The 13,933-nt window shown below is 41.5% G+C and overlaps 2 protein-coding genes and 1 long non-coding RNA gene across 3 annotated transcripts in view; 1 reads left to right on the top strand and 2 right to left on the bottom strand.

The window, feature by feature from the left end:
• Positions 1-13,933, bottom strand: part of cox6c (cytochrome c oxidase subunit 6C) — a 297,540-nt gene that overhangs the window by 226,812 nt on the left and 56,795 nt on the right. The window lies entirely within an intron of this gene.
• tmx3b (thioredoxin related transmembrane protein 3b) overlaps positions 1-13,933 on the top strand; it is a 146,911-nt gene that overhangs the window by 94,850 nt on the left and 38,128 nt on the right. The gene's annotated exons all lie outside the window — the stretch shown is intronic.
• On the bottom strand, positions 9,179-13,888 carry LOC144679542 (uncharacterized). The gene is made up of 3 exons (XR_013576365.1): positions 13,832-13,888; positions 11,516-11,662; positions 9,179-10,051 (listed from the first exon to the last, which is right to left on the bottom strand). It is a non-coding gene; the product is annotated as an uncharacterized LOC144679542 (long non-coding RNA).

Below are 13,933 nucleotides of genomic sequence, written 5' to 3'. Positions count from 1 at the left end.
ACCTTATCAAATGCCTTCTAGAAATTAAAATTCAAGTACAGTATCTACAAGCTCCCCTTTATCCGCAGCACATGTTACTCCTTCAAAGAAATCTAATACATTGGTTAAACATGATTTCCCTTTCACAAAACCATGCTGACTCTTCCTTCTGTTCTCTAAGTTCCCAGCTATAACCTCTTTAATGATCGACTCTAACACCTTCCCATGAAAGACATCAAGCTAACTGGCCTATTGTATCCCTCTCCGCAGATGCTGTCAGACCTGCTGAGTTTTTCCAGGAACATCCCCACCTCTGACCTTATGATTTGAGGAAGGTCATTGATGAAACAGCTGAAGATGGTTGAGCCTAGGCCCTGAGGAACTCCTGCATTGATGTCCTGGAAATGAAATGATTGACCTCCAACAACCACAACCATCTTCCTTTGTGCCAGGTGTGGCTCCCACCAGCAGAGAGCTTTCCTGCCCCACCCATTCCCATTGATTCCAGTTTTGCTAGGGCTCCTTGATGTCACACTCAGTCAAATGCTGCCTTGGTGTCAAGGGAAGTCATCTCACCTCACCTCGGAAGTTCAGCTCTTTTGTCCATGTTTCAACCAAGGCTGCAATAAGGTCAGGAGCTGGGTGGCCCTGATGGAACCCAAACTGAACGTCAGTGAACAGGTTATTGCTAAGCAAGTGCCACTTGGAAGAAGTCATCAACAGTGCTATCATCACTTCACTGATATACGAGAATAGACTGATGGGGCAGTAATTGGCTGAGTTGGATTTGTCCTGCTTTTTGTGTACAGGACATAACTGGACAATTTTCCACATTGCCAGGTAGATCCCAGTGTTATACCTTGCTGGAACCGCTTGGCTAGGGGTGCAGCAAGTTCTGGAGCACAAGTCTTTGGTATTGTTGCCAGAATATTGTCAGGGCCCATAGCCTTTGCAGTATCCAGTCCCTTCAGCCGTTTCTTGGCATCACATGGAGTGAATTGAATTTGCTGAAGACTGGCATCTATGATGCTGGGACCTCCAGAGAAGACCAAGATGGATCATCCACTTGGCACTTCTGGCTGAAGATTGTTGCAAATGCTTCAGCCATATCTTTTACACTGATGTGCTGGGCTCCCCCACCATTGAGGACGGGGATATTTGTGGCACCTCCTCCTCCAGTGAGTTGTTTAATTGTCCATCACCATTCACGACTGGATTTGGCATGACTGTTGAGCTTAGATGTGATACATTGGCTGTGGGATCACTTAGCTCTGTCGATCACTTAGCTCTAAATATCACTTGCTGCTTATGCTGTTTGGCACACAAGTAGTCCTGTGTTGTAGCTTCACCAGCTTGACACCTCATTTTTAGGTATGCCTGGTGCTAATCCTGGCATGTCCTCCTGTCTTTAATGTAGTAAAACGTCCCAAAGCATTTACCAGGAATATTATTGACCAAAATTTGACACCAAGCTGCATGAGATATTACAACAGATGATTAAATGCTTGGCCAAAGAGATAGGCTTTAAGGAGCATACTAATGGTGAAGAGAACTAGGGAGGGGATTCAAGAGCTCAGGGCCCAGGCTGCTGAACGTACAGTTGGCAATGAATAAATGATTAAAATCAGATGTGCAAGCGGTCAGAATTAAGAAGCACAGAGAACATGGAGGGGTGGAGGAGATTACAGAAATGGTGGCGGTGGCGGCAAAGCTATGGAGACACTGAAAATGCACGGGAATTTTAAAATCAAGACATTGCAGGATCAGGAGCCAATATAGTCCAAGCACAGGAGTGATGGGTAAACGGGACTTTGTGTGAGTTTGGATATGAGCAACAGAGTTTTGAATGAGCTCTTGGAAAGTGGGAGGCTATCCAGGACAGCATTGGAATGGTCAAGTCTAGAGGTAACAAAGGAACAGATCAGGGTTTCAACAACAGATGAGCTGAGGCAGAAGGGAGTTGGGTAGTGTTACGGAAAGAGAAGGTTAATGTTGGATGGTGGAGCCAATATGCTGTTGAATTAAAATATGTCATAAGGGTTGCAAACAGTCTCAAAAGGTTCAGCTTCAGACAGTTGCCAGGAATAAGGTTTGAACTCGTGGCTAGGGAACAGAGTGGCAGGGACCAAAGACAATGGCTTTGGTCTTCCCAATATTAGTTGGATGAAATTTCTGTTTTTTTCAAAACTGGATATCTGACAAGTTGTGTGACAAAACAAATATAGTGGAAGGGTTGAGAAGGGTAATGGTGTGCTAGAGCTGGATGTCGCCTGCATACATATGTGTACCCAGATGATGTCACTGATGTAGATAAGAAATAGCAAGGGCTGAGGATAGATCCTTGAGGGAACCCAAAGGTAAAAGCAGGCTGTTCAGAGTTGGGAGTCTATACAGTTGGAAGCTGTGGAGGGAAGATCTCCAAAGGATTTGAGGTCAGTGACAGTCCTAGAAACAATGGCTTGATGTTAGGTGGTGGGGTCATGGTCTGGGGGTGTAGGAGGAACTGTCAAAAGAGTTGGCATTTGGCCTCTGCTAGTCGAGGGTGATATGCCGGACAGAAACAGCACCACCCTTATCAGCAGGTTTGATGACAATGCTAGGGTTGGACCTTAAGAGACCAGAGTGCTGCAAGTTCAAAGGGTGATAGGTTTGAACGAGTGAGGGATGCAGAGAAATTAAGGTGGCCAATGTCACTGGCAGTTCGCAACAAAAAGACCTAGAGAGGCTAAGAAGCCCAAGGGAGGGATGCAAATGGAAGGAGAATAATGGAAAAAGCTGAAAGGGTCTGCTGAACAAGGTGAAAATTTCTGGCTGAAGAAATAATCACCCCTCCTAATAGTTCCTGTTTGGCTCAGCACAATATTTTAGACTAGATCTCTATGAAATGCCTTGGAGTTTTTCTAAAGTGGGCGGGGGGGATGTGGGCATTGCATTGGATGTAGGGCTTGAGGGGCTTACAGAAATGGGGAAAAGCAAGAGCATAAAAGGATTTGGACACAAACATTTAATCTAGACTGCCAGCCTAATGCAGGAGTGCTCTGTTGTCAGAATTGCCTTTTTGATTGGTCTGAAATTTTGCATCAGGCCTCACCTCAATATGGCACACCTTCACAGGCACCTATAACACCTCCACAAGTAATTCAACTTGTGCTTTGGGCACCTTATCCTGCCAGCAGCAGTCTCTGTTAAGCCCTTTTTGGGGTGGGGGAGGACCATGGGGAAGGTGCAATTGTGGCTACCAAAATTGCTGTGGAGCTCGGATGAGCACTGCTGCTCCTGGATCCAAATTAACCTGTAACTTTTTTTTAATAAGCATCCCTTTTTGATGGTGATCACTTTTTAAGTTGCATTCATACTAGCAAACCCTGATCACAGTAGGCCAAACAGTTCCCCCCCCTCAGGGGAGCCCAATTTCCTCAGGCTTTGAAAACAGGCACTAGGCGCTTCAATAGCACAAGCAAGGAGTCTGGCACCTTCTAGATTATGTCAAGATGTCTCAGCCATTCTGTCAAATCACCAAGCTTCCGCCCAGCATTTCTGCAGTTCTGAGGTGCAGATTAGTATTGTGGCAATATAGAGAGCCATGGGTGTGAACCCACAGCTTGTCTCAAGTCAATTCTATTAAGATTAAGCTACTGTCAAACTAATTGCTACAAATGTATTTTCTATCAGAATTAGTGTAGGTGATAGGCACAATAGTGGGTTTTAACTCTTAATATAACCTGCTCAAAGAATTCAGTAACAAGCTCAGCAACGTTTTTTGACTAGTTCTCTGTGAAACACTGAAACTTTTTCTAAGTTAAAGACAATATGCGGATACAAATTAGCCTGGGTATATTTTTGGACCCAGACTCGGCAGTTTTTGAGCAACATGCACTTTTCAAAGTGTATGCTAGGCAGCTGAAAAGCATGACCACCAATGTTAGGATGAAGGGCATGGGTGTGCAAGAGGCCAGTCAGAGGAACGTAAGAATTAGGAGCAGGAGTAGGCCATTCGTCCCCTCGAGTCTGCTCTGCCATTCAATAAGATCCTGGCTGGTCTGATTGCGGCCTTAAAGCTCCACTTTCCTGTCTGCTCTCCATAACCCTTGACTCCCTTGCTGATCAAAAATCTATCTAACTCAGTCTTGAATATATTCAATGATCCTGCTTCCAGTGCTTTCTGGGGAAGAGAATTCCACAGACCAATAATCCTCAGAAAATATTTCTCATCTCAGTGTTAAGTGGGAGAGCCCCTAATTTTTAAACTGTGTCCTCTGGTTCTAGATACCCCCCCCCCCCACCCTCCAAAGCTACATCCTCTCAGAATCCACCCTGTCAAGTCTATTCAGGATCCTATATGTTTCAGTAAGATCACTTCATTCTTCTAAACTCCATTGGGTTTTGGCCCAACCTTTATTCATAACATAAGCCCTGCATCCCAGGTATCATTCAAGTGAACTTCTCCAAACTGCTTCTAATGCAATTTTATCTATCCTTAAGTAAGGAGTCCAAACTATATACAGTACTCCGGATGTGGTCTCACCAACATGTACAACTGTAGCATAACTTCACAACTTTCATACTTGACTCCCCTTGCAATAAATGCCAACGTCCCATTTACCTCCTTAATCACTTGCTGTACTTGCATACCAACATTTTGTGATCATCTACTAGGCTACCCAGAGCCCTCAGGGGTGGAGGGAGGAATGGGTGGAGGCAGGTGCTTGGATATTGGAGGAGGTTATACAGATGGGGGATACAAGGCCATCAAACACTTAATCTAGATTGCCGCTCAAATGCAAGAGTGCTGTATTGTCAGTGCTGTCTTTGAGTCATTAAATTCATATTCCAGAAGCTGCATACTAAAGGTATTATGACAATCTTAGAAATATATCAAGGAGTTCTCCCAGTGTTCAAATCAACATTTGTCTTAAACAAGTCCACCAAAAGCAGATTAACTGGCCATTCATCTTGCTGTTTCTTTTTGTGAAATCTTGCTATGTATTAAATGACTGGTGCATTTGTCTTGTTCGTTGCACTGCACACTAATTCATAGTATTTGAAGTGCTTTGAGATACTCTAAATGTGAGTCATTCTTTAGCATTTTTTTTTGTGCACACTTGATGGGGGGAATTCCTAAATCTGAGCCTGTACCAGCTAGTGTCTATATTCACTGGGTTAATCTCACAGTTGACAAAGCAAATTCTTTAGTGTTAACAATCATTTAACGTCTTATTGAAAAAAATTTTGAGTAGCAAATTATGAAAATATCTTTCATAGGAAGATTCCCATAAGTCAGGATATTTAAAATGGATTAAAGGAGAGATTTTATGGAGCTTACAAGAGCAGGAAACATGGCATGCGGGGTGACTGAATTAGGTGGTATGCAAAATTTTGATTTCCCGACGGATTAAGATGCAGAGGTTAAGTCGATGGCGTGTTGGGCCTCATGCTTTTGAGCCTAGGCTTTTGGGCTCAAAACAGTGGAAGCCCTAGAGGAATATAGAATGTGTAGGGGGGAACTTAGAAAGGAAGTTAGGAGAGCAAAAAGGGGGCATGAAATAACATTGGCAGGTAAAATAAAGGAAAATCCAAAGTTATTTTACAAGTACATTGAGAGTAAGAGGATAACTAGGGAAAGAGTAGGGACCATTAAGGACTATAGTGGTAATTTGTGTGTGGAGCCAGAAGACGTAGGTAGTTTCTAAATGAATACTTTGTGTCGGTGTTCACAAGTGAGAGGGATGACGTGGGTATGGAAATCAGGCAGAAGGACTGTGATATAATTAAAGAAATTAGCATAGAAAAGGTGGATGTTCTAAGTGGTCTGGCAGGCTTAAAAGTGGATAAATCTCCAGGCCCGGATGAAATGTTGAGTGAGGCGAGGGAGGAGATAGCAGGGGCGTGGGCAATAATTTTCAATACCTCTCTGACCACAGGAGAGGTGCCAGAGGACAGGAGGACAGCAAATGTGGTACTGTTATTCAAGAAGGGAGGAAGGGATAAACCAGGGAACTACAGGCCAGTCAGTCTAACCTCAGTGGTAGGGAAACTATTGGAAGCAATTCTGGAGGGGCAGAATTAATCTACACTTGGGGAGGCAAGGATTAATCAAGGATAGTCAGCATGGTTTTGTTAAGGGGAGGTCATGTCTGACCAATTTGATTGAATTTTTCGAAGAGATGACCAGGTGCGTAGATGAGGGCAATGCATTTGACGTAGTCTACTTGGATTTCAGCAAGGCTTTTGATAAGGTCCTGAATGGGAGACTGATAACGAAGTAAGAGCCCATGGGATCCAAGGCAATTTGACAAATTGGATCCAGAATTGGTTGAGTGGCAGGAAGCAGAGGGTGACAGTCGAGGGGTGTTTTTGTAACTGGATGCCTGTGTCCAGTGGGGTTCCACAGGGATCGGTGTTGGGTCCCTTGCTGTTTGTGGTATATATAAACGATTTAGACTTGAATGTAGGAGGTTTGATCAGTAAGTTCGCGGATGACATGAAAATTAGTGGGGTGGTAAATAGTGAGGAGGATAGCCTTAGATTACAGGAGGATATAGATGGGCTGATCAGTGGCAAATGGAATTTAATCCTGATAAGTGTGAGGTGATGCACTTGGGCAAGACAAACAAGGCAGGGGATTACATGATGAATGATAGGGCCCTGGGGAGTACCGAGGATCAGAGGGACCTTGGTGTGCATGTCCACTGGTACCTTAAGGTAGCGGGACAGATAAGGTGATTAAGAAGGCATATGGGATACTTGTCTTTATTAGCCGAGGCATAGAATATAAGAGCAGGGAGGCTATGCTGGAACTGCATAAAACACTGGTTAAGCCACAGCTAGAGTATTGCGTGCAGTTCCGGAATCTGCATTACAGAAAGGATGTGATTGCACTAGAGTGAGTGCAGAGGAGATTTACCAGGATGTTGCCTGGGCTGGAGAGTTGTAGTTGTGAAGAGAGATTAGATAGATTGGGGTTATTTTCCTTGGAGCAGAGGAGATTGAGGGGGGACATGATTGAGCTGTATAAATTTGAGGGGCATCGATAGGGTAGACAGGAAGGAACTTTTCCCCTTGGTGGAGGGATCAATAACCAGGGGACATAGAATTAAGGTAAGGGGCAGGAGGTTTAGAGGGGATGTGAGGAAGAATTTTTTCACCCAGAGGGTGGTGGGAATCTGGAACTCACTACCTGAAAGGGTGGCAGAGGCAGAAACCCTCATAAGATTTAAGAAGTATTTGGATGTGCACTTGCGATGCCATGGCATTCAAGTGGGCCTAGTGCTGGAAAATGGGATTAGAATAGTTAGGTACGTGTTTGACCGGCGTAGACTCAATGGGCCAAAGGGCCTTTTTCTGTGCTGTAAACCTCTATGACTCTGCGCCATCCTGTGGCGGGTTCATACTTATAATACATTTTCATGCCATGAACACTCCATTAACATAAAAGATTTTTAAATTACATCCTACCTTTGAGATAAAGTTAGAAATAATAGCTTGAATGAAGCACAAGAGGACAGGTAATATTTGCGATACCATTGTGGGGCTTCAGTTATGTGGAGAGACTAAAGAAACTGAAATTGCTTGCTCTCCTTAGAGGAAAGAAGGTTAAGAGGGAGATTTAATATCGGGTATTCAGAGTTATAAGGAGTTTTGATGAATGAGAGGAAACTGTTTTCACTGTCAGGTGGGCTGATAACCAGAAGAGACAGATTTAAGATAATTTGTAAAACAGAGGAGAGATGAGAATTTTTTTTAAACACCGTGTGTTATGATGACCTGGAATATGCTGCTTGAAAGGGCAGTGGAAATGGATTCAATAGTAATCTTCAAAAGGAAATTGGATAAATACCTAAAATGGAAGCATTTGCAGATCTATGGGGAAAGAACAGGGAGTGGGACTAATTTGATAGCTCTTTCAAAGGCACAGCACAGGCACAATGGGCCAGATGGCGGCTTCCTGTGCTGAAAAAAAATTCTATGATTCAGCAGCGCATGAGAATCTCATGGTACCAGGTTCGTGTTTGTTTAAAGGTGGCATGCATTGGTCGGCTTTTTGCAGTTTTGTCCGAGGTCTGCAGTTTTCCTTATTGGACTCTGGCACAAGCGAGGGGAGCTGGAGAATGGTAGATTGCATGGAGGCTTGTGACCTGAAAGGGTGAGGGGTGGGGATAGGAGTTGAAAGGTTGAGGCTCTGGTACATGGAGGAGAGAAGAGGAACCTAAGGAAGGATGGAGGGTGGGGCAGGGACATGGAGGAGTGGAAGAGGGTTCCAAGGGAGGACTGAGGGTGGGTTAGGAGGCATGCAGGAGTGAATTGGGAAGGACTTAGCATCCTATGGTGTGGTGGTGGTGGTGGTGGGTGGGTTTAGGGGTGAGTCAGTCAAGCTAAGAAAATGAGAGACATAACAGGCCAAGTACTGTCCAAATGGGGCTCCATCTCAGGGTTTTGGCTGGCAGAGTCCTTACAGGGCTTTGAGTTCACCCACGACATTTAATTTACCGCTGCTGAGAGTGATCTAGGGCAATGTTCTTTACAATGCATAAACAGGAGGTCCAGCTGAACCTGCAGTTCAACCATGTCCCAGAGTGGCGAATACAACACTGGACACTAACATGAACATTCAGTAAAGAGTGAACAAAAAAACACTTAATTTCTTCCACAATAAAGGAAATGTCCCCAACTCCCCAGTAACTGTCGATATGTGCCAATCATGAGGCATACCAATACATTTTTAGATCTCTGACTAAGTTAGCCTCAACAAATCATGATGATGCACACCTGAATAAAGTGAAACCAATGTAATGTGAAATATTTACAAGTGAAATTTAAATTTGAATGAACACCTGTGTCACCTTTGTGCTGTCAAAATGCCTTCTGTTAATGGCAGTGGAGTTGGGCTGGAAAGTTGTGGCCATGATGCAGAGCCTCCCTATTTGACCAGGAAGCTCTTTTATAGCCCACTCGAAGCTGCAGCATTGTTAGCTGATGGTGGGTTTCACCACTGATAAGTTTCCTTTGCTGCAGAATCACATGTCTCCCGTGCATGCCCCTGGCACTTTAAATTTTAATTGTAATCTCATGAAAAACGAGAAAAAGCAAGAGAGTGGAAGTGATGCCCAGTTTCAGTTCCGCCATCAGGAACAGCATGCCACTGATAAAAAAAAATTTTACCCCATGTCTTTTCTCAAAAGAAAGCTCGGTGGACATGTCAGAGTTGCACAAATTCTATTGTTTTATTTATTGAAAAAATATGACAGTACATTATAACAAGTATAACAGTAGATGAAATATTGAGTTGACCAATATATTGAGTGTTTTTGTAACATTGTGCAAATATTATAATATGATTACAAATTGGAAAACCAAGCAATTTGATGTGTGGAAAAATAGCTGTGAGCTTTCACATGGCAAGAGGTCTACATATGGGCAGAGGAGAAGGATCTAGTGATGATCAATTGAACAATCCATTTCACTCAACAGTTCTAATTAGAGTATGTTCTGTATAATCAATTTTGTCTTAAGTTTGCATTTTGGCAATACTTGAATTTCAAGGGGAGATTTGTTCCATTATTTCAACTTCAAGGTGGTGTCTTGTTTAAGCACTGATCTCAGCTTGAGTTCACTATTTCTCATACTTTTGGAATCAATATTTTTCATTGCAGTTTTAAGTAGCCATGTAATCCCTCTGGGTAGATTGGCAGTGCATCTCCGTTTTAATGTGAGACATCGTTCAAGACACATGGGATGTTTCAGCATAAAGTACTGTTGCTCCTTCAAAAGATGGTTGCACTTATTGAGCTTGTACCTTTGGTTTGGCACACTTGATAGCATTTGTTCAATAATTGTTCTTTTGTATTCTTCAACAATGTCAAATGAGTTGTTTGTAGTTGTAAAGTAGACGGAAAGTTCAGTGTTGTCACTAACCATTGTCACATCTTGTTTGATGCCAAGGGGCAGATTGTATGAAATTTTCTTTAAGGTGTTGATTATTGTTTTCTCTTGACAGGATGCTTGTAAAGTCACTCTGTGCTTAATGGCATTGTACTCAACAGATACTGTGAATGGATATATGCAGCGGTACAAGCTGTGGAAGCAAAGGAAATCGATTAATTTTAAACCACAAATGGCGCAGATTTTAATCATTTGAAAACAACTAGGATAAATTGACTGTCATGAAGCTGTTAATATATATAATATTGGAAAATATTTTTCTTTTAAAATAGAGGTTTAATCTGTGGATATGTTTAATTGGATTAAAGTCAGCTAGTCTGGGTGCTTTGATGTGTACTAGTTTTGATATGTAAGAGAGATAGCGTGCATTTGCATTTGTTGAATAGAGCATTCAAGAAGTGAGGTGAAAACTACCACCTAGTTAGCAGATGCCAAGCAATATTACTAATAAAATTGGTACTATGAAAAGGGTTTTATTGTTAAAAGATGGAGTTCAAAGAGGCTGGTGATACAATGTGAATTTACATTCAATGAGCGATGCTAGGTACAACTCAGCAGTTTTGTGTGTGCAGGGCAGAGGCAATATGAGATCAGAGGCAGCTGTAAGCCTCCAACTGTCTCCACAGGAACCAAAGTGAAAAGAACCTCATTTTGAATCCGTACGGTGAAAATGCTTTGCCTGGTGTCTGGTTAAGTCTATGGGTTGCTGTTGCCTTAATGCAGATTAGTTTGGGAGTTTGTTAAAAGCTATGATAGTACTTTGTAGCCATGTATCTGTGTTTAATGTGTTGTAACTTAATAAAACGTTCACCTAGTTTAATATAAAACCCCCCTGAGAACTAGTGGTCTGATTCCAGAATTTAGAGTTGTATTTCAAACATAACACTTAAAATTATAGGTTATGACAGTTGTTTAAAGTTTCCCTCTGGGATTTTTAAATAACTCAGCTTTACCAACTGCATCAGTCATAACATTGACCCACTTTCAAATTTGGTTAGATGTTCTGTTTTGAAAAACTTGTCTGTAATTAGTAAACATATCCAATAGTGGCTAGACTGCAGTTGCTGGTCTAACATTTTTTAATGTGATCGGAAGATCTGTGGTTATGTAGTAGAAGACCTAGCTGCATACCAGTCTCATTCAAAAACATTTTCAGGTTGACTCTTAAAATAGGTGAGATAATTCATTGTTGTTCATAGGAAAGGGATTTGATCAAACCAGATCTGTTGGAAAAGATCCCTGTTTATCTAATGTGAGGTTATCCCATTATACCTTCTGAGAATTTGTAATGCTTGCCACTCAAGTATACTTGTTCTCATCATCATTAATGCTGTTTGAGAAAAATAGTTCTCCTCTTCTATAGTCTTACTGACGTTTCCTGTTTACATAAGTGGAAAGAAATATACCTAGATCATATATGTACAAGATGCTTACTTATCAGTGAAGTAATACCTAATATTCTCTCTCTGACAGAATGAAAAAATACAAATAAATTACCTTCTAATTTTGGATTTCAGGCAAACTTAATTGTTACTTTTAAAATCAATAACAATTAAATTACAAGGGAATAATATCAAACTTGAAAAGTGCTACTTACCATAAAAAAATCAGGTAGCTTGTAGGCATTGTAGGCTTCAGTCAGTGCACTCGGAGCTATCGATATTTGAGCTGTGTGAAAGCTTCTCTTGCACTTGTTCTTTTATACATGAGGGGAATCCATCCAGGGGAAGTCTGATTTCATCAGCTGAGAGTTTAATTTCATCATAAAATGAAAGTGAAAATCATAAATTATGCAGCCAGAAAAGACACACAACAATCTAAGTTGCTAAAACAAAACCAAAAGCTCCTGGAAAAACCTGTTTTTGTTTTGGATTTCCAGCATCAGCAGTTTTTTGCTTTTAAGCTAAGTTGCTAACAAGCTAAGGGCTTATTTGCATTGTATACCAAGGAAAAAATAGTGTGATGAACTATAGATCCTTAACCCTAAAAGAGCCCCAGGTAGTTTTAAATTTGATTTTAAAATGCTTACATTTACATGTAAATGCACATCACTGCAACTCATAAGGTTTTTTAAGGGTTTTTAACTCTAAACTTATCCTTTTATTCCTGTTTGTAGCACTAACTCTACTCTGCAGCCCACAATACATGCTGGAAATCTGAAAAAAAACAGAAAGTGCTTACATCTTCTCAATGGGTCTGGCAGCACCTGTGAAGAGAGAAACAGAGCTTTGATGAAAGGTCACAGACCTGAAACATTAACTCTGTTTCTCATTTCACAGATGCCGTCAGACCTTCTGAGCGTTTGCAGCGTTTTCTGTTGCTATTCTGCGGGCCCCACTTCTCCATGATTCTAATTCTAAAATTGGCACCAATCCTTAGTTGTTGTTCCTCCTCAAGGTACCATGCCCTAAGAGAGCATTGGCAACCATAGACTTCCATGGATTGGTCCATGATTATGCTTGCCAAAGTACTGCTGTAATTTTCTGTTGCTATCTGCAGCATGGCTGACCAGGAAACTCTCCCACTCTTACTACCTGCCATCAGGCCTTTGGAAGAATTTACAGGCAGATAAACAACCTGTTTGGCCACAGAATGAAGATACCTTCCATAGCCATCAGTGGGACTTGAATCTGGAGCTTCTGCCCCAGGGATGCTACCACTGCACCAAAAGACCTCCAAACCTGGGTTAAGATTTTCTAAATATAGAAAAGTTTTTTTTTAAGCCCAATTATTGATTCAAAATACATTGTCTTCAAAGTGAGAGAGGTTAGAAACATGTTTCCCTCACTCAAGAAATGTATTCCATTTGTGTCAATCTGTTATCGATCTAAGCTTTTTTTCTCCTCTTTCCCCCACCCCACATAGTTTTTTAATGGATTTGGGATGGGCAGAGATGAAAAACATGTGGTACATAGTCTGATGCATCACCTTCTCACTGCCATTTTTCATGACCATTTCTGTTGGCAAATTGTGCCTACATACATGTGGGTGATATACAAATGGCAAGGAACACAGCATAAATCATATTTCATGCTGTTTGTATTGAAACACTGGGCACCAAGGCCGCCTGTACAGACCCAGAAATCGGCATTCATCAATCAATAGAGGAGTCCTAGGGCCATGACTCTTCCAATTCATACGGACTCGAAATGTTAACTCTGTTTCTCTCTCCACAGATGCTGTCAGACCTGCTGAGTCATTCCAACATCTGTTTTTATTTCAGATTTCCAGCATCTGCAGTATTTTGCTTTTATTTTAAAATATAGAAATGGTTTTGAAAAAAGTAGCTCACCCACCATCTCATTTTTCTACTGTAAATGCCCACCTTCCATATTTAAAAGACCCCCAAAGTCAGAATGCAGTCGAGGTGAATAAAGCAAATGAGGAGTGGACAGAAATTCAGTTCCACAGCAATGAGCCCTATTCAGATTGGTGGGGATAGTAGAAAGTCTACAAATATGATTGCTCAGGAATGGAAAACCTTGGCAAAATTTGCCATTTGGTGGGGCTTTTTGTGCTTTGGCTCCACAAATGCTAAAAAGTGAGTTAAGATTGTCATCTAATATTTCATGCCGGATTCTTGCAACTGCTGTACTTGCGTGAAAGAACACTGTTTGCTGTTTTTAATTTAACCTCCTTCTCACCGCTACACCAAAATGAGGGCAGAATTGCATTTTAAAAATTTGCATACACTGAAATACCCTGTGTTGCTGCTTTCAGACTGTTATTAGTTCTTTTTTTTACTGAAAATAAGAGGTTTCCTCTCTCTGGGTTTTGGATTCCTGTAAAACAATTTTCAGGTTATAATGTGCTCATGTGACTCTCTGCAACCAGTCATTTCCTGTGTTGTCATCTGTCATAACAATAACTTGCATCACCCAATTCAGTCATGCTACATGTTCGTTCTTCTTACCCGAGATGAAATTTGTTTACAAAATTATCATTGCTCATAAATTGGGTTCATTAATCTCTTTTGGTTCTATGAAGAAGGCTACTGAGCTTTATTCAAAAAAAA

Source organism: Cetorhinus maximus, chromosome 4, assembly GCF_964194155.1.
Source record: "Cetorhinus maximus chromosome 4, sCetMax3.hap1.1, whole genome shotgun sequence".
Lineage (NCBI taxonomy): Eukaryota > Metazoa > Chordata > Chondrichthyes > Lamniformes > Cetorhinidae > Cetorhinus > Cetorhinus maximus.
This window is presented reverse-complemented; position numbering and strand designations above follow the sequence as displayed.